This window comes from Hemicordylus capensis, chromosome 4 (assembly GCF_027244095.1).
Source record: "Hemicordylus capensis ecotype Gifberg chromosome 4, rHemCap1.1.pri, whole genome shotgun sequence".
Classification (NCBI taxonomy): Eukaryota; Metazoa; Chordata; class Lepidosauria; order Squamata; family Cordylidae; genus Hemicordylus; species Hemicordylus capensis.
Genome location: NC_069660.1, coordinates 291,722,277 through 291,744,742, shown reverse-complemented (window position 1 = coordinate 291,744,742; position 22,466 = coordinate 291,722,277). Strand labels below are relative to the sequence as shown.

The 22,466-nt window shown below is 44.2% G+C and overlaps 1 protein-coding gene and 1 long non-coding RNA gene across 8 annotated transcripts in view; one reads left to right on the top strand and one right to left on the bottom strand.

The window, feature by feature from the left end:
• The window catches only part of ANGPT1 (angiopoietin 1), a 274,758-nt gene that overhangs the window by 134,570 nt on the left and 117,722 nt on the right, over nt 1-22,466 (top strand). For 2 of the 7 annotated variants that reach the window (XM_053247663.1, XM_053247664.1), the window contains exon 1: nt 22,109-22,326. The exons of 4 other annotated variants lie outside the window; for them this stretch is intronic. The gene's annotated coding sequence lies outside the window, so the exon portion shown is untranslated. Of the gene's footprint in view, nt 1-18,035; nt 18,054-22,108; nt 22,327-22,466 lie in introns of those variants that run through there. One more of the 7 variants, XM_053247665.1, reaches the window with a different exon arrangement.
• LOC128323829 (uncharacterized) lies at nt 457-22,385 on the bottom strand. Its single transcript, XR_008306482.1, has 3 exons — nt 22,308-22,385; nt 17,218-17,277; nt 457-1,587 (listed from the first exon to the last, which is right to left on the bottom strand). It is a non-coding gene; the product is annotated as an uncharacterized LOC128323829 (long non-coding RNA).

Here is a 22,466-nt window from a genome sequence, read left to right as displayed (position 1 = left end):
ACAGAAGAATTCTCAAAGTGGTTTACATAGACAAAGAAATAAAATGATTCCCTGTCCCCAAAGGGCTCACAATCTGAAAAGAAACAGAAGGCAGACGTCAGCAACAACCATTGGAGGGATGTGCTGCTGAGGCTGGATTGGGACAGTCCTTCCCCCTGCTAAATATAATAGAATTGCCACTTGAAAAGGTGCCTCTTTGCTCAGGTAGCAGGGTTACTAATGTCATACTAGTCAGGTGCCTGTTCATGGTGATGTAAACTTGGTTATACTTCTTTATTAAGGGCTCCTGCTGGTAACTTTAAGGTGCCTTTAAGAGGGGCTTAGATAAATTGATAGACACCATACTAGTCTGATGGCTATAGGCCACCTCCAGGCTAAGAGCTTTAGCCATCTTGGAAGGGCGGTATATAAATCAAATAAATAAATAAATAAATACCAGTTGCAGGGGAACAACAGCAGGAGGGCATGCCCTCACCTCTTGCCTGTGGGCATCCCAGAGGCATCTGGTGGGCCACTGGGTGAAACACTATTATGCCCTATGGGGGGAAAGCTTAAAGATGCACAAAATCCAGAAATTCTTTTAAAATCACCTCTTTCACGAATTTATTTGAAACCTGGATGGTAGCAAGCATCCATTGGGGCACTACCATCTTACCCACTCTTCTGCCTCTGAAACCCCTTTTCTGCCCCAAGTCTGCCCCAAAGACATGCCAACTTCAAAAATTCTTTTAAAATCACCCCTTTGCCCAATTCCTTTGATATTTGGGTGGTAGTTTCCTTGCACCCATTGGGCACTACCACCCATTGCAACCTGCTCTGGGCCACCCTGGTGCCCCCCATGTGGAGTGATAAGGTTGCTGAAATCCCCATTATTCCCTACGGGGAAAAGCTTAAAGACGTGTAAACCTCAAATATTATTTAAAAATCACTCCTTTGCCCAATTTCTTTGAAATATGTGTGGTAGCTTCCACCCATTGGGCCCTACCACCTAACCCACTTTGGCCACAAAATGAAGGTCCAAATCTCCAAATTTCTCAGATCCGAATCGGGGGTGATTTGTTTTGTACCCAAATCTGGGCAATTGAGGACGGGGTGATCTGTTCCTTCTACAAATCACTCAAATCAGCCAGACTCAGGTACAAATCATTTTGTACCCTAATCGCTTTACACATCCCTAGCTGAAACCTTGTGGCTGAAACACATCTACAAGTAATAAAAGGACCTCATATATTCCAAAGCATTTTGAAATGTTCTTCACTAACATTTTAGTGGATGCTTCCTGTTTTTTGGTGGTTTTGTGCCTGAAGTGATGCCAAATGTTGCCTTTAGTGGGAGTCAGCTCCCTTGCAAGACCGATCCTTTCATGCTTTGAAAGTGGCTCTAGGGACCAGGGAGGGGCACGATTGCCAGCAGCCTCCTCATCTCTCCTTGTGCTTCTTGAAAGCTTTGCAAGGAGTATGATGAGAGGTACTTCCTTGCAGACCAGTCCTGAGGAGGGGCTCTGGTGGCTGGTGCCTGGCTGGCTGCTGTCCCAATAATCTGCTTCCTGGGGCAACTGTCTCACCTTGCCTCATGAAAGGACCGCCCCTGTACAATGAAAAAGACACAAAGAATGAGTAGAGTGAAATTTCCCAATCAAATATGAAAATGCCCCAATACTCTATAGGGTTCTAAGTTCTGTGGCTTGAGAACAGTTCCTTCATACATTATAAGCCTCTTCCAGCAGAATAAATAATCCTGCACTACACTAACTAAGGCTTGATCAAAATAAGAGAGAAAGATCCTCATATTATTTATAACCAGAAGCCATTAACATTCACTCACATCCAGAAATTTTGCTTGTGTTTTAATCATTAGTGGTTGGGTGGCTTCTATAAAAATCGTTCAGCAAACATTGGATAGCAAAAATGGGTTACTCCTAATGCATAATCTTCTGGAATGTTTATTAAACAATAATACAGTATTCAACTCTGTGACAGTTTTATTTCTGAGAAAGTTAGAGGTTTATTACATAGCTGCTGAGTTATACCACATTGGTGAAAACCCAGATTCAGCGTAATGAATGTTTACAGAAAGCAGATGCTGTAGAGTTTAATAGTGAGAGCATCCATGCTATTAAGTATGGATCTGCAAAGTAATGCATAGCAAGAAAAAAGAAGAGTAAATTTAAATGTAGATTCATAATTTTAAAAAAGAAAGGAAAGTCATAAGGAAGTACTACTGAATGCATAAGGCAGTTTTTCCTGTGGAATCAACATTCTGTGTTTCATATGCAGGCCTGTCCGGGACTCCAGGGCTTGAATCAGGAACCTCACCATCTAGGCGCCCTTCTCTGCATTGTTGTGGGTGGGAATGGAAGCTGATGTGCTGGAGCACTTTAGCTGAATGGAAGTTCAATGGGCCTTCCTTTCCTACTTTCTTCTTCAATGGGAAGTTGGGAAGGAAGCATGGAGGGCTGTCTTCCTCACCAATCCTACACTCGGCCTCCCTACCCTGGCTATAAATAATGTCACAGGGAGTAGTGCACTCATGAGCCATCTGAATTTCATGCCCAGGTAGGCCCAGAGGTGTATCAAGGTTGTAGTGGGCCCAGAGACGAGATTTTAAAGGTACTAGAGAAAGACATGCTGTTCTGGTAGCTCCGGGTCTTAACACTCACATGAATTTCGGAGGATGAATACAACTGAAGGAAGCCCGGGCGGGTGCGCGGCTGGGGGAGTCAGTCATGTGACTTGCCTCTGGGGGCCCCCAAGGCAGTGGGCCCCCAGACAACTCTCTCCCCTTGCCCTATTATAGTTACACCCCTGGGTAGGCCGGGTATTTCTCCCCACTCCTCTTCATTATGTCACAGGAGTATGGGATAAGAAGAAGTTGCACTGCCACTTATTGGGAAGAGGGGAGGAGGAGGGAGCACACCACGACTCCTTTCCATGCTTTGGAGGAGAAAATGGAGGCCAATACACTGGGGCACTTCAGCTGAATGGCAGCCCAGTGGACAAGCTCCACACCTTCCTTCTCTAATTCCTCCTCCAAAAGGAACTAGGGAATGAAAGCATGGAGCATTCTCATCTTGCTCTCCTCTCCTGCTGTCAGCCTCATTTCCTTGCCTGTAAAGAGACGCATGTGGAGACTTACACTCAAGAGGCATCTGGGATTCAGGCTCAGACAGGCCAGCTATTTCTCTCTTCCCCCACCCACCACACTTATGTCACAGCAGAAAAGGAAGGAGATGAAAAGCAGCACTGCCAGTCATAGGAAGGAGTGGTGTGAGCAAGCAAACATTGTTTACTTCAGTGCCAACTGGCCCCACAGATTACATGGGTGAAGCTCAGAGACCACTGGGCCATAAACCTCCAGACTAAATCATAATGCCTTGAAATCAATGGAAAATATCTACATAATTTAAGCACATTTTGAAATAATTCCAGGAGAAGTAAATCTAACTCCGTTCTAACTCAGAGTGACCGTTAAAAAGGGACCAATCCAACACTCATTGGCTGAATGACTGATAAGTAAAAAATTAACATAAGCCTTAAGATAAATATATTTTAAGGCTTATGCTTAAGCCTTGGATTCCACCTTGGATTAAGCATCTCATTAGACTCTTTAATCAAGGATTGTTTTAGAGATATTGCTGAGCAAAAGAAGTGAATATTTATTGAGATACTGGGCAATTCCCATGATGGCCCTGGGCAGCTGGGGAGGGTGCAGGGGGAAGGCTGCTTTCCACTTACCTTCCCTCCCCCAGATGACAAAGCAGGTTGGCTTCGGCACACCTCCCTCATGCCCACACAGACAGCCCTGTAAAGCATAGGAACATAGGAAGCTGCCGTATACTGAGTCAGACCATTGGTCTATCTAGCTCAGTATTGTCTTCACAGACTGGCAGCAGCTTCTCCAAGGTTACAGGCAGGAATCTCTCTCAGCCCTATCTTGGAGAAGCCAGCGAGGGTACTTGAAACCTTCTGCTCTTCCTGGAGTGGTTCCATCCCCTTAGGGGAATATCTTACAGTGCTCACATGTGGTCTCCCATTCAAATGCAACCAGGGCAGGCCCTGCTTAGCTAAGAGGACAGGTCATGCTTGCTACCATGAGACCAGCTTTCCTCTCTAAGGAGGAGATCTGGACCTGGAACTTGTTGTTCTGGCCTCCAAGCATCCCTCAATGCAACGTGCAGAATGTGCATTGCATTGGGGATTTCCCCCCTCAGACAGGTGCTCTATGCACCTATCTCTGTGATTTCCTGGGCTACACACAGGCCAAGGGATCACATTTTTTCCTGGTAGCCGGGTTAAGGGTACAAGAGCACCCTTAACCTTGGCTAAAAGCTGCGTGTATTCGTGGGTTTCGGCAGGAGGGAAGCAGAGGGATCCGTGAGTATCCCGCTGCTTCTCACGACCAGCCTAATCCTGCTTGGGTCAGCCTAAGCAGGCTTAGGCTGGTTGTGAGAAAAGCCTCACTATGTTGTTACTGCCCTTCGGAATCCTTTCATTCTTTATTTGAGAAATCCATGGAAGCAAAATCTGTGTGATCTGCCTGGTCCAATAAATCTCTCTTGAAGACATGGTTATTTTAACCCACTCATTTTATCCATCACTGTAGTTATTGGTCCCCTGATGTTCTGTATGTGTATAGAATCATGAAATCCCACAAGGAATGCCTGTGGCTTTTTCCTGCAAAAGGGGCCAGGCCCTAAAACAAGGCCCAGTTGATTTCATGTTGACTGCCATTGGCTGTGTATCAAATAACCCAGTAGCAAGTTTCTAAATATTTGTACAAAGGGGCCTTTAGATTGCCAAGTGGCATTGCAGCAAGTAGTCAACCCAATAGTATTGTGGGCAAGAATTGCAAGGTTTCTGTGTACGTCGCTCATTTCTTTCAGTGGTTGCAATCCTTCTGCAAACTGAAAATAGCATGTCTTCATCAGTACTGTGCTAACTGGACAAAGAGGTACCTTTCCACGTGGTGATTCTCTTTCTATTAAGGGAGGGAGAGCAACTGGTCCTATTCAGCCCCAGCACAGCATCCTCAGGTGGCCGTTACTGGTGTCTACCTTGTGTTTCTTTTTAGACGGTGAGCTGTTTGAGAACAGGGAACCATTTTCTCCTTTTTTAAAAAAAATGTAAACTGCTTTGCAAACCTTCTTTCAAAAGTGGTAACAGCTGGTAATAGTTAGTAATAGCAGTTATTGTAATAGTAGTAGTAGTGGCCCTCATGATGGTTCAGTTGGATCTGAGGGATGGTTTTAAAAAGGGTAGTTTTGTGGGGGATAAAGGCATAGCAAGGTTGAAATGTGTCACCTTAAGTGGCGCAGTGAGGAAATGCTTGACTAACGAGCAGACGGTTTCCGGTTCGAATACTCGCTGGTATGTTTCCTAGACTATGCGGAACACCTATATCAGGCAGCAGCAGGGGCATATCTAGGGTGGGGCAGTCAGGGCATGTGCCCCGGGCGCCACTTGAAAGGGGGGCGCAATTTTTAAAAATGAACTTTTTTTTAAAAAAGGCTGCCAAAAACAAAATGGCCACTGCGCATGCTCCAATGGTCCCTGTGAGGCCCTAGGCCTTGCTAGGCTTTGCAGAGGCTATTTGAGAATGCATGGCAGCCTCCAAAATGGCCACCACGCTGATCTTTGTAGTCCCAAACAGGCCCAAAAATCAGCCCGGGTCAGGCTGCAGCAGTGAATTAAGAGGCTGGCGGGGGGATGGAGGTCCTTTGCAGCCCCCACCATGGCCTTTAGGAAGCCCCCAAAAGCGGCTAGAGGTAATTTTTTTTAATTTAATATGTCACTGTACACATATTCAGTTTGGCACTATGTACAAGAGGGCTTGTGAATACTGAGCTGAAGCTTATGAGCTAGGATTGTATTCATTTGCTCTTACTTGCTTCTTGTGATAAGTGAGTTAAATGTGATGTCTTGCTAATATGGCTATTAATGGTGAGTTTGTCTTTGAATCAGTGTGAAATCCTTAGTCTTAAGGCCCATTGGGAGTTTCTTGCTCTCTTACTCTCATTTTAACTGTCTTTCTGAAATACTAGAATATATTCCAAGCAGTGACACAGTTTACTCTGCATATCCTTTAATTATTTTCAGAGTATCTGGGAAAAGTCAAATTCTCCATTTATTTTTAAAACTTATGTAATAGTGATGCTGCAATGCATAGTAGAGAATTAGGCAGGCACTTCTGTTTAGTTTTCCAAGTACACCTCCACATAGTATTTGGGTATTTCATGAGCCCCAGCATACTGAAATTGGTAGTTTTCCAGCATTTTTTGGTCTGGCTATGTCCACTGCTAAATAGTTTTTGAAATATTAAAAGATTAACGAGCTTGATTTGTATTTTCGAGCTGATATTATGGTAAAGTTATCTGAAAGATGGGTGTCAGATGTTTAGACAGGGGGGCGCAATTTCAGTGCTTGCCCTAGGCGCTATTTTCCCTAGATACGTCTCTGGGCAGCAGCGATATAGGAAGATGCTGAAAGGCATAATCTCATACAGCGCGGGAGGAGGCAATGGTAAACCCCTCCTGTATTCTATCAAAGACAACCACAGGGCTCTGTGGGCGCCAGGAGTCGAAATCGACTCGACGGCACAATTTACCTTTACCTAAGGTTGAAATAGCTCTGGGACGAGAAGTGAAGATGGGACCCTACCTTCTCCTCCTAGCCCGCCCAGTGTCTTTGCTGCAGAAGAACTATAAGTACATGGTGAAAAACAAAACATTCTCAACATTTCCTTTCTCTCTCTCTCCTATGCAAATAATATCACACACTCCTCACACAGAGAGATACTTTCACACACATGCATGCCTTCCTTAGCTCAGAAGCCTTTTTTTGTATTTTTAAGGTAGATAAAAACCTTTTCGGGATCCAAATAAACAATAAGTGGTTCACAAGAGAACCCTAAATAGAGAGCGAAGATGGTATATAAACAACATAAAACATAAAACACCTACTTTGATCTAATTTACATAGTGCATGTACATTGTACATAAATACAATTTCCTTAATTCCAATGCATTGTTTATATATCAACACTCAGAAACATTTCTTTTACATATATACCTACTCCAATCATAACATCAACAGTGAAGAGCAAGGAGCGAGCTGTCACTCCAGGAACATTTGTCCCCCTTGGTTCACAGCAGCCAACTCCTGCCAGCTGCACCAGGCAATAATTAATATCACAACCACGGAAGGCCACCATTTCCCCCCAGAATGCACTGCGGAATAACATGTTGTCATCATGCTCCACTGCATTTTCCGGAAAATACAATGATAGCCGGAAGGAGGCAGCCATTGTGAAGAGTGGTAGCACTTGAAAAGCTTCTGTTGCTGCTGGCATCGCTTTGTAAAGCAAGCCTCTTTTATGTAGTAAAAGATCATCATCATCATGATCCCCTGCCCCTCAAAAAGAGCACAGAATTGGGCTCCCCACAAGGATACCTCAAAGCACCCCCTTTTAGCGGGTTGCAAAAGAGCGAACATAGGAGAATTCCGTGACACATTAATCTAAATAATTTGTATTCAGTCTGGGGGGAGTATCTTCATATCTTCTCCCCCCTGCAAACATTTTTTTTTACTTGGTAGGAAATTCAAGTATCAAATTTGTTACAAATCTTTCCTGACCTCAGCCGTTGTGATTCATTAGCATGTAACAGTCTGGTATCTGCAGAAGTATGGCAAGAGATAAAAGATAAAAGGGACCTTTTATATCCATCTCATGCTGTATATTTCACTTCTACTATCTCCCGCTGCCCCTAAATCAAGGCACATATGGTCTTTACTGCATGCTGCTTGCCTTCTGTTCTCAGTGCTCACTGTCAGTGAAACAGCTCATGCTTTACTGAAAATGAATCATGGTAGAAACTCAGAATTTTGAACACCTTGCTGAAGCAGAATGGGGGGAGGGACTAGGAACAAGGCAGTCTCATGGGGAAGAGGAGATTCAGTGCTTTGTTGTAAGCATCTACACATTTTGATTTGATTTGATTTGATTTATATATTGCCCTTCCAAAAATGGCTCAGAGTGGTTTATATCAAAATAAAAACAATTAAAATCAATTAACAATTAAAATCAAAACTAAATCAATTGAACAGTTAAAATCATTTCAAACATTAAAATCATTAACATTAAAATCATTTAAAACCAACATTCACAATTTAAAACCATACGTCTAATTAAAAGCCTGGGTGAATAGATGTGTCTTCAGTGCCTTTTTAAAAGTTGTCAGAGATGGGGAGGCTCCTATTTCAACAGGGAACACATTCCAAAGCCCATGGGCAGCAATCAAGAAGGTCCGTGCTCAAGTAGCCGCCAAAAACGGTTGGCAGCAACCACAGACAAATCTCTCCAGATGATCTTAACAGGCAATGGGGCTCATGGTGAAGAAGACCTTCTCTTTAAGACATTCACATCTCCCATAATAGGGAATGCGATGAAATGGTACAAGACTACCTTTATGTAAATTGGCTTAGAACTCTTTGGAGCTGTCAATCATAAGAGGCAGTTAGAGGTCGGAAGTGAAGTTCAGTTAGTGTGGGGATCTGGGTCTGGGTAGGAAGAGAGACAAAGAGGAGTTGTTCTGAGATTCAAAGGATAAGACAGTCTAAAAAATAAAGGACTGGGTTATTAGGACAGTCTGTAATAAGGACTGGGTTGCAGTCCGTACAGTTCTAGGAAGGAACTGGGTTCAAAGGTGAAAAGCTTTCTATATTATGTGTAAAGTAACTTAGTGATGTGTGACATTCAAATCATCAGCTTGGTAACTGAGCAAGATTTCAGCCCTACTAATCAGCGGTGGAACAAACAAACTGCAGACAACATCTTTAAATAAATATTCTTCTTGTTGTTTTAAATTACGGACAGTGATTTCTGTAACAAACCTTCCTCACGCCTGCAAAGCCATGTTATCAGGGTAAAAAAAAAACCCAACAGAGTTACAGAGGCTTCATCCTATAACATGGCAGCAGAAACAGAAGTACACTTATCCAAGCCAAAGTAACATTTAAGGGGGAAAACAGCTGAGAATAAAGATTACACACTTCCCTGACTCAGACCAAGCATGGCAGAGGATGGTGATGTAGCCCAGTGGTAGAGCATTTGCTTTGCGTGCGGAACATCCTGAATTCAATCCCTGGCATCCAAAGTAGGGCTTGGAAACACTCATGCCTGAAACCCTGGCGAGCCACTGCCACCTGCTATCAACAATACTGAGCTAGACGGACCAATGGACTGACTTGTGTTAGAAGTCAGGCAGGGGCATCGCAAGGTTGGAGTGGGCCCAGAGACAAGATTTTTAAATGGGGGGCCCCCTCACTGAAGCTCAGCTCAGACATTCTGTTCTGGTAGCTCCAGGTCTTAACACTCACATCAATTTCGGAGGATGAATACAACTGAAGGAAGCCTGGGCAGGTGCGTGACTGGGGGAGTCAGTCATGTGACTTGCCTCTGGGAGCCCCCCAAAGCAGTGGGCCCCCCAGACAACTGTCTCTCCTTGCCCTATTATAGTTATGCCCCTTATCAGGGATTCTCCCTGTGGTTCATTTTCGTGGTTAGGTAATTTACACCAGGCACCAGTATCACACTTTCAAACAGAGCTTTATTAAAATTTGCTAGCAGTCAAGGTCTCTGGGTGCGGCCGCCGTGCTCTAGCAGTTTCTCTGTCTCTTTTCTATTGAGATAACAGTACTTTCCACACTTGCACATTGCATACAAGCCAATACATCCCCTTTTAACTCAAAAGGTCCCAGATACTTTCGAGTGTGACTTCTCTCTCACCCACACAGACATAATCAAGCACCTTCAAGGAAAGGGACAGAATGTACCAGATACGAAAGGCGCCATCTATCTTAGCTAGCTTGACACTATTCAAACTAATCTTTCATGTTCCTATGTCATTCTCCCTCCCTCCCTCTCACTCACTCTCTCTCTCCCTCTCATCAGTAGTGAAGGGAGCTGATCTTGTGGTAACAAGCATGATTTGTCCCCTTAGCTAAGCAGGGTGCACTTACCCCTCCCTCCAATTTCCCCCCACTGGCACTCGGTATTCTTAACGTCCTACGGGACAGCAGCGTACTTCCCTGCCACCCCGTTTGCTCCTTGGCCAGAAGTGGCTGGAAGTAGCTGGTGCGTGTGCACCTGCCAGGCACATGTGAGCCTGCCCCATGTGCACAAGTGCGATACACGCACCCCAACTACTTCTAGCCACTTCTGGCCAAGGAGCAAACAGGGCGGCAGGGAAGTACGCTGCCACCTCGTAGGACGTTAAAAATACCGAGTGCTGGCGGTGGGAGGGTGGGAGCGGAGGGAGGGGTAAGTGGACCCTCTCCCACCCTAAAAGTGAGACACACACACCCCGCCATTGAGCCACTCCCGCTTGGTTCTGTGCACATCCCTACCCCCACTGCACTAGTCTCCACACATTCAGCATTTATTGAAAGTGATAAAGGCTGCACGTGTGAAGAAATATTTCCCCTTCACTCCCCATCATGAGCAGGGCCTTTCTGTAGGTAAGTGTGGACTGCAGGGAAGCAGGGTTTCAGATTGTGCCACAGTGGAGACAGGACTATGAAGCATGCTCTCAAGAGTGCTGTATGCCAGTACTTTTTGCAGGGCTAATCTGCTGTGCCAAATTTTAAATGGGTGCAGCTGCAAATTATGGGCACACTTGGCTTTTCATTTTGGCTTTGGGGAGTGAAAATACTAAAATGGCCTTTGTTTCTAACGAGTGGCAGCTTTCCTTAAATTATGTTACCATTCTTTCACTAGCTCTAAGAGGTAAAACTATAGTGAGTTTTTGGCAATATGTTTATATTGGACAGTTTAACAAAAAAAGATTAATTAGGCATTCATGAGGAATAACAAACTGAAAACTGAATCCCAATAAGATGGAGATACTTAATGTGTGGGGTCAGAACTCAGGAGAATATTTTGATCTGCCAATTCTGGATGGGGTCACACTTCCCCAGAAAGAACAGGTGCTTTTCCTTCCTGGGAGTGCTTTTGGGTCCAAACCTTTCCCTGGTGTCTCAGGTTGAGAAGGTGGCCAGAGGTACTTTCTATCAACTCTGGCTTAGGCCAGTTGCATCCATTTCTTGAAATAAAACCTCAGAACAGTAGTTCATATACTGGTAACCTCCAGACTTGACTACTGCAACATGTTCTGTGTGGGGCTGCCTTTGTACATAGTCTGGAAACTGCAGCTGGTGCAGAGTGCGGCAGCCAGATTGGTCTCTGGGTCATCGCGAATAGATCATATTACTCCTATATTAAAAGAACTACACTGGCTACCAATAAGTTTCCGGGCAAAATACAAGATGCTGGTTATAACCTGCATCTTTACCACTGAGCCCCTGGTGGCGCAGTGGTAAAACTGCCACCCTGTAACCAGAAGGTTACAAGTTCGATCCTGACCAGAGGCTCAAGGTTGACTCAGCCTTCCATCCTTCCGAGGTCGGTAAAATGAGTACCCAGAATGTTGGGGGGCAATATGCTAAATCATTGTAAACCGCTTAGAGAGCTCCAGCTATAGAGCGGTATATAAATGTAAGTGCTATTGCTATTGCTATAACCTATAAAGCACTAAACAGCTTAGGCCCAGGGTATTTAAGATAATGAGGCAAATCTCACAATCAATGAGACTTGCCAAAATGAGGTCTGCGGGGAGAGCAGGCTTAGTCTGTGACGTGAGTCGGTGGGGGCTGTGGGGATCGGGGGCCACGCAGCCCCTGGAAGTTCCAGGATGCCCTGTGCGAGTGCACGGGGCATGCTGGAGAGACCCCTGAGCCCGGAGGCTGCTTGCAGCCTCCTGGCTGGGGGTCTCCTCATGTGTGGAGCCGTGCCGTGGCAGCACACGATTGGAAAACCTGGGTTAGCAGAGCACTCGCTCCGCTAACCTGGGCTAAGGGGAGGGGTATTTAAGTGGGCCACCTGCTTTGGGGAAACCGGGCTCGCCTGTGAGCCCAGTGGTTCCCATGATCAGTGGAAAGCGGGCTAAGTTCCCTTAGCCCATTTTCCACTGATCATGAGAATACCCTCATTGTCTTCTACAGCAGGAGAACCATCACCCATTGAGATCATCCTGAGAGGTTCATCTGCAGTTACCACCAGCTCATCCAATGGCTACATTCTGGAATGCGCTCCCTGCTGAAATAAGAGCCTTCCCATCTCTGACAGCTTTTAAAAGTTTTTTGATGACACATTTATTCACTCCAGCATTTTAACTAGACTTGTGGTTTTAAATTGTTTTAAGGTTTTAAGTTCTGTTTTAATTTGTTTTATTTTGCTGTAAACCACCCAGAGACAGATGTTTCGGATAATGTACAAATATAACAAGTAAGCAAACAAACAACATGTATTCACTCATAGAGCAAATGATTAATGAGCTAACATACTTTTAATTGGTTTACAGGCCTACTTATGTTTTTGATCATTCAGTGATAAAACTGATCATTCAGTGATGAAGAATAATGCTAAAATATCATTGCTGAACATAACTTAACAGACTACACTATAGCTCTGACGTTTTTCCAGAAATGGTATAGTGTTGTGGCTGAGTTATGAATGAGGACTTCCCCACTTTGAATCTTAGCATGAACTCACTGGATGGCTCTAGCCATTAGCCATGGCCAGAACTTATATTTTAAAAGGCTGTACTTGCATATAGTTGTCGAAAGAGGGGACAGGATGTCAGTCATGGAAGCACCTCCACCATCATGCTTATGGCGGTTGCCTCTTCTGACAATCTGTGAGCACTATGGGGAAGGGAAGGAAGTGAGGGAGACTGATTGGCATGTTGGGGGTGGGACTTCCAGACTCTCCCTTTGACAGCTGCATTCAAGTACAACTTTTTACATATTGGGCTATTCTCTCTCAGACTCATCTGCCGAACTGCAATAAGGGTATAAAAATACTTACCTATTTTACAGGGTTGATGCAATTACTACATCAAGATAGAAGTGTTTTACATCCTTAAAAGGTGCCACAGAGATGCTAAAGTATTATTATTTTCACTATCTGAGAAAGGGTCCATTTGCACAGTACCTCCAGTGACTGTTGCTGCTGTCTATCTGATGTTGTCTTTTCGATTGTGAGCCCTTTGGGGACAGAGATCCATCTTATTTATTTATTATTTCTCTGTGTAAACTGCCCTGAGCCATTTTTGGAAGGGCAGTATAGAAATCAAATAAATTAATAATAATAACAATAATAATAATAATAATAATGCACTACCTTGGCATGGTTGTGGGGCTTGCATGCTCTGAGGAAGGTGAGAGGTATGCCAGTGGTCCAACCATACTGGACGGGTCTCACCAGAGGAGCCAGACAAAGAGTGCCTCTCCCATCAACAATATGGTGAGACGTAACTTTAATAAATCTATACTGGATTGGTCGTCGCCAGGGTCAACAAGGACTGCGCCAGGTGCTGGAGTCCCTGGACATCTAGTGGCAAGTGGGCTACAGGACTCAGGATCTTCAGTTGAGCAACCAGGGCTGGAGACTGCAAGGTTACTGAAAGAAATGTTGCTTAACCAGAAAAAATATACGAAAAATGCCAACAAGGAATTAATGATCTGCTATTACAAGTCTAGTCCAACTAGAAGAGGTTATTTAAAAAGAATGTACCAGATTTGGAAAGAGAAGCATCCAGATACAGAAATAACAGAACAAAGGCTAGCAGAACAGAGAAGATTCATAATAAGAAATAAAGTATTCACAGAAGTTGAGCTGGAAGAACTGCAAAGAGCAACACAGGCTCAAGATATGGAAGAAGAATTACCACCAACTGAAGAAGTTGCTCAGGCGCAGGTGGAGGAGGTGTTGAAAATAGAGGATGCCACTGTTGCTGAACTGTTTCAAAATCAAAACCAGGCAACCTCCCCTTTGCCTTCACCTCAAAAACCCGAATGCCGTTTAACAGAAAAGCAACAAGAACTCAAGCAAAAAATAACTGAGCACATGAACCAAACAACCACCAGGGTTTGACTTCCAGCTCTAAAAACAGTTGCCAAAAAAACAACTTGCTCAGGCATTAAAAGATGTCAATGCTGTACTTGCAGAAATAACAACCAATAATTTGCAAGAAACAAACCAACTAATGTACAGTGCAGCAACAATAACAACACAAGAGCTCGGATATAAGATCAGTGGACCTGTAAAAAAAGGGAGTAGTACATCACCTAAATGGAAGATTAGATTAGAAAATAAAATCGCCAGGCTTAGATCAGATGCTAGTAAATTGAAAGATATGAAAGACAAGAAGCTGAAGAATGAAAACACCAAACAGTATCTGATCCAAAAATACCACCTAGAGTCAAGGAAAATTAGAGAAGTCCTGGAAATAATAAAGCAGCAAATAAGAGCAGTGTCAAAGAAGATTAGCAGATAACAAAGCCAGATTTACACAACACAGGCAGAATCTCCAATTCCAGTCGAATCAGAGACGTTTCTACCAAAGCATAGGAGGAGAAACTGCAAGAAACCTAGAAACACCAAATAAAGAAGAAACAGTGCAATTCTGGGGGAAATTATGGGACAATCCAATAGATTATAATAAAAAAGCAGGCTGGGTGAAAGAGGTCGAAAAATATAACCAATAAATGCAACACCAGAATTAATAAGTGAAAGAGCAAAGGAAATAAAAAATTGGACTGCACCAGGTGACGATGAACTGCATGGCTTTTGGCTTAAACACCTAACAAGCCTTCATAAACAACTATCAAAACAGTTCAATCACATTTTGCAAGGAGGTGCTATTGAACAATGGCTAACAACTGAGAAAACTCATCTCATCATGAAAGACCCAGCAAAAGGTGCAGTTCCAAGTAATTATAGACTGATAACCTGCCTGCCAACCATGTTCAAATTATTAACTGGAATAGCAGCAGATGAAGTAATGCAACACTTATTAACTAACAAACAACTTCCAGTTGAACAGAAAGGAAATTGCCCGAACACCAGAGGCACAAAAAACCAGCTGCTGATTGACAAAATGATTTTAGAAAATTGCAAGAGATGAAAAACCAATCTAAGTGTTGCATGGATTGACTACAAGAAAGCCTTCGACTCATTGCCTCACACATGGATACTAAAATGTTTAGAAACAACTGGTGTCAGCAAAAAAATTCAGATATTTATTTAAAAAAGAAATGAGCATGTGGAGTACACAGTTAACAATCAATGGTGAGACACTTGGACAGGTTAGCATTAGAAGAGGTATTTTCCAAGGGGACTCACTATCGCTTCTGTTTGTAATTGCCATGACTCTCCCCCCGCACCTCACTCGCTCACTCTCTTTCCACAACTCGCTTGCTCGCTCGCTCTCCCCTCGCACCTCACTTGCTCGCTCTCTCCCTCACCTCGCTCGCTTGCTCTCCCCCCGCACCTCACTCACTCGCTCTCCCCCCCGCACCTTGCTCACTCTTTCTTCCCCCTCCCTTTATGTTTTTTCTCTCCCTCCCTCCCTGAGTTATTTAATTCACACAATGGCATCCTCCTTCTCCTGAAGGGGGTCTTTCCTCCCTCACAACCCGTCTTTTTGCAGACCCTGCCTGCTACCCTTTTATATAGATAGATTGCTCTCCTCTACAATCAAGAGCATCTTCTGACCAGTAACAGTTGCATTCCAACTGACCTTAAGCATCACAGGCTCCTCCTCCTTATCTGCATAGGGAATCCCCACTGCCCAATCACCACAGTGCCACAGGCTCCTCCTCCCTATCGGTATATGAAATCCCCACTGCCCAATCACCATGGTGCTTCTGCTTTCACAGTTTCCTTCTCCCTATCTGCATATGGAATCCCCAGTGCCCAATCAGGTGCTTCTGCTTGCAAACTCTGTCAGCCAACCGCCTCCTTTCTATCACGTCCCCACGCATGGCCCATCTTGGAGAATTAATAATATAGATTCTCCATGCTGGAAATGCCATATGCATTATGTTATGTGGTCTTTGTGCATGCACCTATTGCACATGCTATGTAATATGAAGCATGCACATTCTCTGTGTATGTAACCTGTATGCCACAGATCAGAACTCCAGTTTCCAGGATTCCTGAGAAACAGGGAGCAATCATTTCATTTTAAATATATTGGCTGGTATTCTGGCATGCTTTGTCCCATTGACTGAGATTTTGAAAACAAAACATATTTTAAACTGAAATGTTCATTCTGGGAAATGTACATTTTATTTTACTAATTTTTGTTTATAATGAAAATAATATATAATGTTCTGTGTATTCATGAAATATAATGTTCCAAATCCCTGCCAACTGGGCAAGGAAGTACCTTTTAAAGTGCTGAGTTTCTTATATTTCACATGGGGTGAGCAAGTGTTCCTGTTCAGCACAGCATAGGGGCTCTCCAGTGGTGGTGGTGGTAGTAGTAGTAGTAGTGTGTGTAGATTGTGAGCCTTTGGGGGGCAAGGAGCCATCTTCTGTTTTATTTTGCTTTGCAAATTACTTTGAGAACTTTTTTCTTGAGAACATATAACTATTTAATAACAGAAATAAATAACATCCAAACTTCAACAATATAATATACTTCAACAAGCTCATCCTTTGCTTTTCTATAATATGTTGTTTTGTCAACCAACAAATCTAGGCCCAATTCAGACATAATACCAAGCTGTGGTTAAATGTGCCCAAGTTTCTGACTGTCCAAATGTGTGGGTCCCCCCCCCCCCGCCACGCAAACTGTTGTTCCGTTATTGCCTCTAAACCTCAATTTTAGAAACTCCAAGGGTTTCTGCCCGCCCAACAAGATCATCAGGTGGGCCTTTGCTCTGTGTGCTGATGTTGAGTGAGGCTAGATTGTTGTCCACATGGGACAGGGCCTTCTCTGTTGTTGCCCCCAGACTCTGGAATGCTCTCGGAGTAAACATTTGCTCTGTGACAACTGTGGCTGCTTTTAAAAAAACTGAGGACTTTTTAATTTACTCAGACTTTTACTTCCTAGAGGCTCCAAGTTTCTCAGTTTTCTTGCATTTGTTTCTGTTTGTTTCTTGGCATTTTATGGTTTTAATGTTTGATTGATTTTAAGGTTTTAAATGTAACTTTTATGGAATTTTATTGTATTTTAACTTTTGTAAACCGCCTTGAGATCCATTATGAAAGGTGGTATAAAAACGGAACAATAGATAGATAGATAGATAGACAGGTAGATTTGAATCCTTAGTTTCAGGTTGGTTAGGTTGATGAAACTACCGGTCCACTCACCCCTTCGTGTCATTCTAATTTGGCACCCGTTGCAACCTGGGGTTCATGCTGAAGGTCATCCTGCAATCATAGAGCGAGAGGTTCAGAGCAGCTCTGAAATGTGTCAGCTCTAGGCAGCTTGCATTTCTTGCTGGCTGTTTCTTGGAGCAAAAACTCTGCCTTCTGCTGCCTAGAATCTTGTCACCTCACTGCCTGGCAACAAGCATACCATGTTCCTTGATTTTCCTCATTTAAAGGCACAGATCCATAAAAGGGCATGAAGGCACAAGGGAGGGTGGAAAAGTCCCAAGTCTGCTTGCTTGCTTTACATTCTCGGCTAACTGGACAAAGAGGCACCTTTTAAGTGGGTGGGTTCTGAGGAGTGAAATGGTTGTGGGACTGAGGGAGGGCTGGTTGGAAGTAGTGTGGTGTAGGAGACTGGATGCCCACCCCCACCCATTCTGGAACAAAGGCATATGAAGCTTTCTTCATATTTATCTGGGTTCTGTTTTTAGCCAGTATTTGTGGGGCCGGATGGCCAGGCTTCATACACAGTTTCCAGCTTCATACACTTGGGAAACAATTTCAGCCTTGGAGCAGAGGTGTGTGCTGGTTGAGAGGAAAGTAAAAGGTTAATTTGCCTTTGCCATGCCAATGTTGACCACTGGATGATGAGAAGATACAAGGGAATCCAAGCACAAAGAGCACGCCCCCATTCACATCATAGACAATGGTCGCTGTGAGTGACATGCTGATGCCATGCCCACAGTCTGGCAATGCAAGCAACACAGCAAGTGCTGGGATTGAGCCTGGCTGGACTAGGAAGAGAGAGGAATGACTCTAGACAGTGGGCAGAGGTAACAAAATCTCACTTGCTGGATTGCGTGTGGCACAATTCTCAGTTTCAGTGCTTAACCTTAGGTTCGTCCACTCACGGTTTGGCGCTATGTGGCCCTATCCACCCCCAGCACATACTGGCCCTATCCACCCCCAGCACAGTACTTCCAGTGACTGTTGCTGGTGTGTGTCTTATGTTTCTTTTTAGAATGTGAGCCCTTTGGGGACAGGGAGCCATTTTATTTGTTATTTCTCTTTGTAAACCGCCCTGAGACATTTTTGGAAGGGCGGTATAGAAATTGAATGATGATGATGATGATGATGATGATGATGATGATGATGTCTGAATTGGCCCCTAGTGTCCAAATCCAGTGGCTAACTTAGGTTTTATGTTCTCATTATAAACGGATTTAAGCAAAAACTCGATTTCATATGTCTCATGTGTGAAAATGCTACTGTTCATTGAAATCATTTTATTGTGTATCAAATACTGAGCTAGCAGTGAGTTGCACCAAAACATCTCAGCTGCTATTGAACTTTAAAAATAAAATGACTCCTTCCTGGAATTATTTAAATAAGCCACATTCAAGCTAATTACATAAGCAGCAGTCCATGAGGTCAAATTCTCCAAGTTCACGTTAACAGACTGTGAATTCCAAAGAAATGTAATCAAATAGCAATAGCAAAGGCACCTCTTACATCTGCAAACACTCCAGTGCCTGGCATTTAGTCAACAATGCCTATCTATTCCTCAGTTGAGAAACCACTGGGTCTCGTGCCACTTTGAACGGCAGACAAAGTGCATCCTCTAGTTCCCTGGCCGAAGCCTTGAAAATCCAAGGTAGCTATTGGCCTCTCTCTAGTGGTGGGTGTGAGCATGTAAAGACAGAAGCCAACAAAGGAAGAACTGTTTGGCCATGATGCAAAGGGAACATGAAATACGTATTTGAATGAAACTGCTTACAGGGGAATTCACCAGAACCATTTCCCCTCTGTGTAGAGTTGCCAACTTGCCCTAATTAAGAATCAATTCAAGGCAGACTTTCACAGGTCATCCAACAAACACCAACACTGTCCACATTATATGGAACCCCTATAGATAATCTTATCCCACTGTTGAATGGATTTATTTTTAAAAATATTCTGCCTCTTCCCAAAGTTCCAGGCATTTAACAACAATTTAAGGAAAAAACCCAATAAAAATCAGTGGCTTAGATTCTGCACAGCACCTTGTCCCGAGGTGCTCTTACCCCTGGACTTCTGGGCTGAAATCCAGGGCCTCCACACCCCCTGGGGCCCCTCAAATCCTATTTAGTCTGTCCCAGGTGTGGTTGCTGCTGACCTGTGCTGCTGCACCAGGCAGCCCAGCGAGACTGTGAATTGTGCCGGACAACTGAGCGTGGCCTTTGCTTTAGAGACGGGGGTGGGGGGTGAGGAGACAAATATGTGGGATGGGAATATGCTAAGTGTTGTGTGTTGAAATGTTTCTGCTAATGCATATTTACATAAATATTCTGTTTTATATTCTTAAATGCTTGTGAGTTCAGTTGCTGTTTGTGCCCTCAAGAACCCATGTGTTTAAAATACTGTGTGTGTCACAATGTGTGTGTGTGTAGGGGCATGATGCTTAACTTGCAATCAGTGGTGCACCTAGGCAATTTAGACACCTGGACCTGAAGGGCTTTGGAGGCCCCCCCCTTATTTTATTTTTTTAGGTTTTTAAAAGTTTTTTTTAAAAAGAAAAAAAAAAGAAACCTGAATTTGGGGGGGCCTCCAAATGTCCTGGAGGGCCTCCTCAGAAGCCTGCCACTGCCCTGCCCCCATCAATTTCTGCCATAATTGCAGCCGCCATGTGAGCGGCTGGGGGGCGAGGGGTGAGGAGTGAGCTGAGCCAATCAGGCCTCCCCCACCATGTGGCAGCAGTGGGGGCAGGCAGAGCGGCCACTGGGCCTGTCCATCCAGCCCAGCAGCCCTTGAGAACAGTGAGGCACTCCCGCATGCCTGTGCAGTAGGAATCGAGTGTTGCAAGCCCGTGACATGTGTCACAAGCCTCACCACTACCACCAACTTCACAATGCCTGGACTAATATGAACCAAATTTGATACAGGTTTAGGGACACCTCAACAGCGCAGTTTGTGATGTCATCCACTCCAATTCAAGATGGTGGATGCGTATGCATCTGAGGCACAAGTGGGTTAATTTGTGAATTGCCTAACCAATTTGAACCAACTTTTCTGCAGCTGTAGGGACATATAGGGATGCCTCAACGGCATAGTTTGTAATAATGTCATCCATCCCGATCCCAGATGGCAGACACATGAATGTTTGAGGTGCAAGTGGGATAGCTTGTGGACCGTCTAACCCATTTGAACCAAATTCGGTACAGTTGTGGTGAGTGACACATAGGGACATCTCAACAGCATAGTTTCTGATGATGTCATCCACCCCAATTCAAGATGGTGGATTTGCGACTCTTTAAGGCTGAAGTGGGCTAACTTGTGAGGATGGTAATTATCAATTAAGATTATAGTAAAAGCCAGTAGGCAGATTAGTTCTTCTTACCAGAACAACTTGTTTAATTTAAAAGAGGATTACCTGCACTTTTGTTTTCACTCTCATTGAGGTGGGCTGATATGCATGCTGATACACATTAAAAAGCTACTTTTAAAGTTCCCTTGATGTACACTGATATGCATAAACACCTGGCTTTAGAAATTATTGCAGAATGAAATTGATATAAGAACATAAGAACAGACCTGCTGGATCAAGCCCGAGGCCCATGTTTCACACAATGGCCCACCAGATGCCGCTGGAAGCCTACAGGCAGGAGTTGAGGGCATGCCCTCTCTCCTGCTGTTACTCCCTCACAACTGGTACTCAGAGGCATCCTGCCCTTGAGGCTGGAGGTGGCCTATAGCCTTCCGATTAGTAGCCGTTGATAGACCTCTCCTCCATTAAGTTATACCCTTTTAAAGCCATCCAGGTTGTAGGCTGTCACCACACCTTATGGCAGAGAATTCCACAAGTTGATTATGCATTGTGTGAAAAAGTAACTCCGTTTGTGGGTCATAAATTTCCTGGCACCATGCTTTTAAATCCCTTTGATGTGCATTAATGTATGTGGTGGGAAAGAACAGCATTTGGAAGTGGTGTTAACAACAACAAACCAACAGAAGCATACAAGCCAATTCACACTCCCACACATGCAAAACTATTAGTTTGCATAAAAGTAAGTGAAGAAGTGCCAGAACAGGTAACTCTGTCCTCTGATGCACAGGCATATTCATAGTAGGTTGATTCAGAGACCACACAGGAACTCAGTTATTGCCAGGCTCTGCACTATGTCCCTGAGCCTCAGGAAGCATCCCCTCCCATCCCTACAGGAGCATCTATCTCTATCTAGGTTAAAATAAGCTAAAATTCATTTTTACATCTGAACCGACCAATCTCAGCTTATTCTAATCTACTTGCTTCAAATAATCTCAAATAAATACCCAAGATTTAAAACGAGTTACAGTTCTTGGGTTGTTTGAAGCAAGTAGGTTAGAATAAGCCAAGACTGGTTGGTTCAAATGGGATGACCAATCCTGGTTTATCTTAATCTAGATAGGAGGCCACAGGGAGAACAAGTGGGTGTCCCAGTGGGCAAGAGGGACCACCCACCTGTCCAATGAGAGGCACCTGCTTGCAGGTGAAGGGGGTGGGGGTGCCAAAGCCAGGCTTTGCCTGGGGCACCACCAATCCTTGGGCCGGGACTGCGTCTACATCTAAAATGATACACTCTATGACTCTACTAAATCAAGAATTCTGTCTGATCCAAGTGATGCACAATAGGGATGTGCATGGTACCTGTTTGGAGGCCCTTTATGGGCACGTACCGGCTCACGCAGGTGTGTCAGCAACTTCCGGTCATATCCGGGAAAGGAGGGCAATGGGGCGGCAGGGAGGTATGCTGCCGTCCCGATAGGCTGCTTAAAAACCTGACGCCGGGGAGGTGGAGCGGCGGGAGGGGTAAGTGCACCCTCCTCCCACTCTTAAAGGGAAACCCCCGCCACCTTCAGATTGCCCCGCCACGGTTCCATGCATATCCCTAATGCACAACAGGCACTACATTTCATTCAAAAGACTTGAATATAGCAATGAAGCCTTCAGTGGTGGCTGGTTATGGTGAAATGAGCATATTTTAAAAACAAGATCAATCATTGTTTACTCCTTCAACTGATTATATTTTTATCCAGCTTTCCAGCTAGGACTGTCTCCTAATGTGACTTACAGTTAAGATCTACACAAAGGTACGATATATTTAGGGGTGTGTTGGTGTGTGGAGAGGGCAGTTTCTGGCTTCTGGCAGTTGGTGACACAGTCCACATTCTAGTGGGAGTTGGGAGAATCCACTGCAGATGAGGGGGCTGGGTGATGGTAAAGGTGCCAA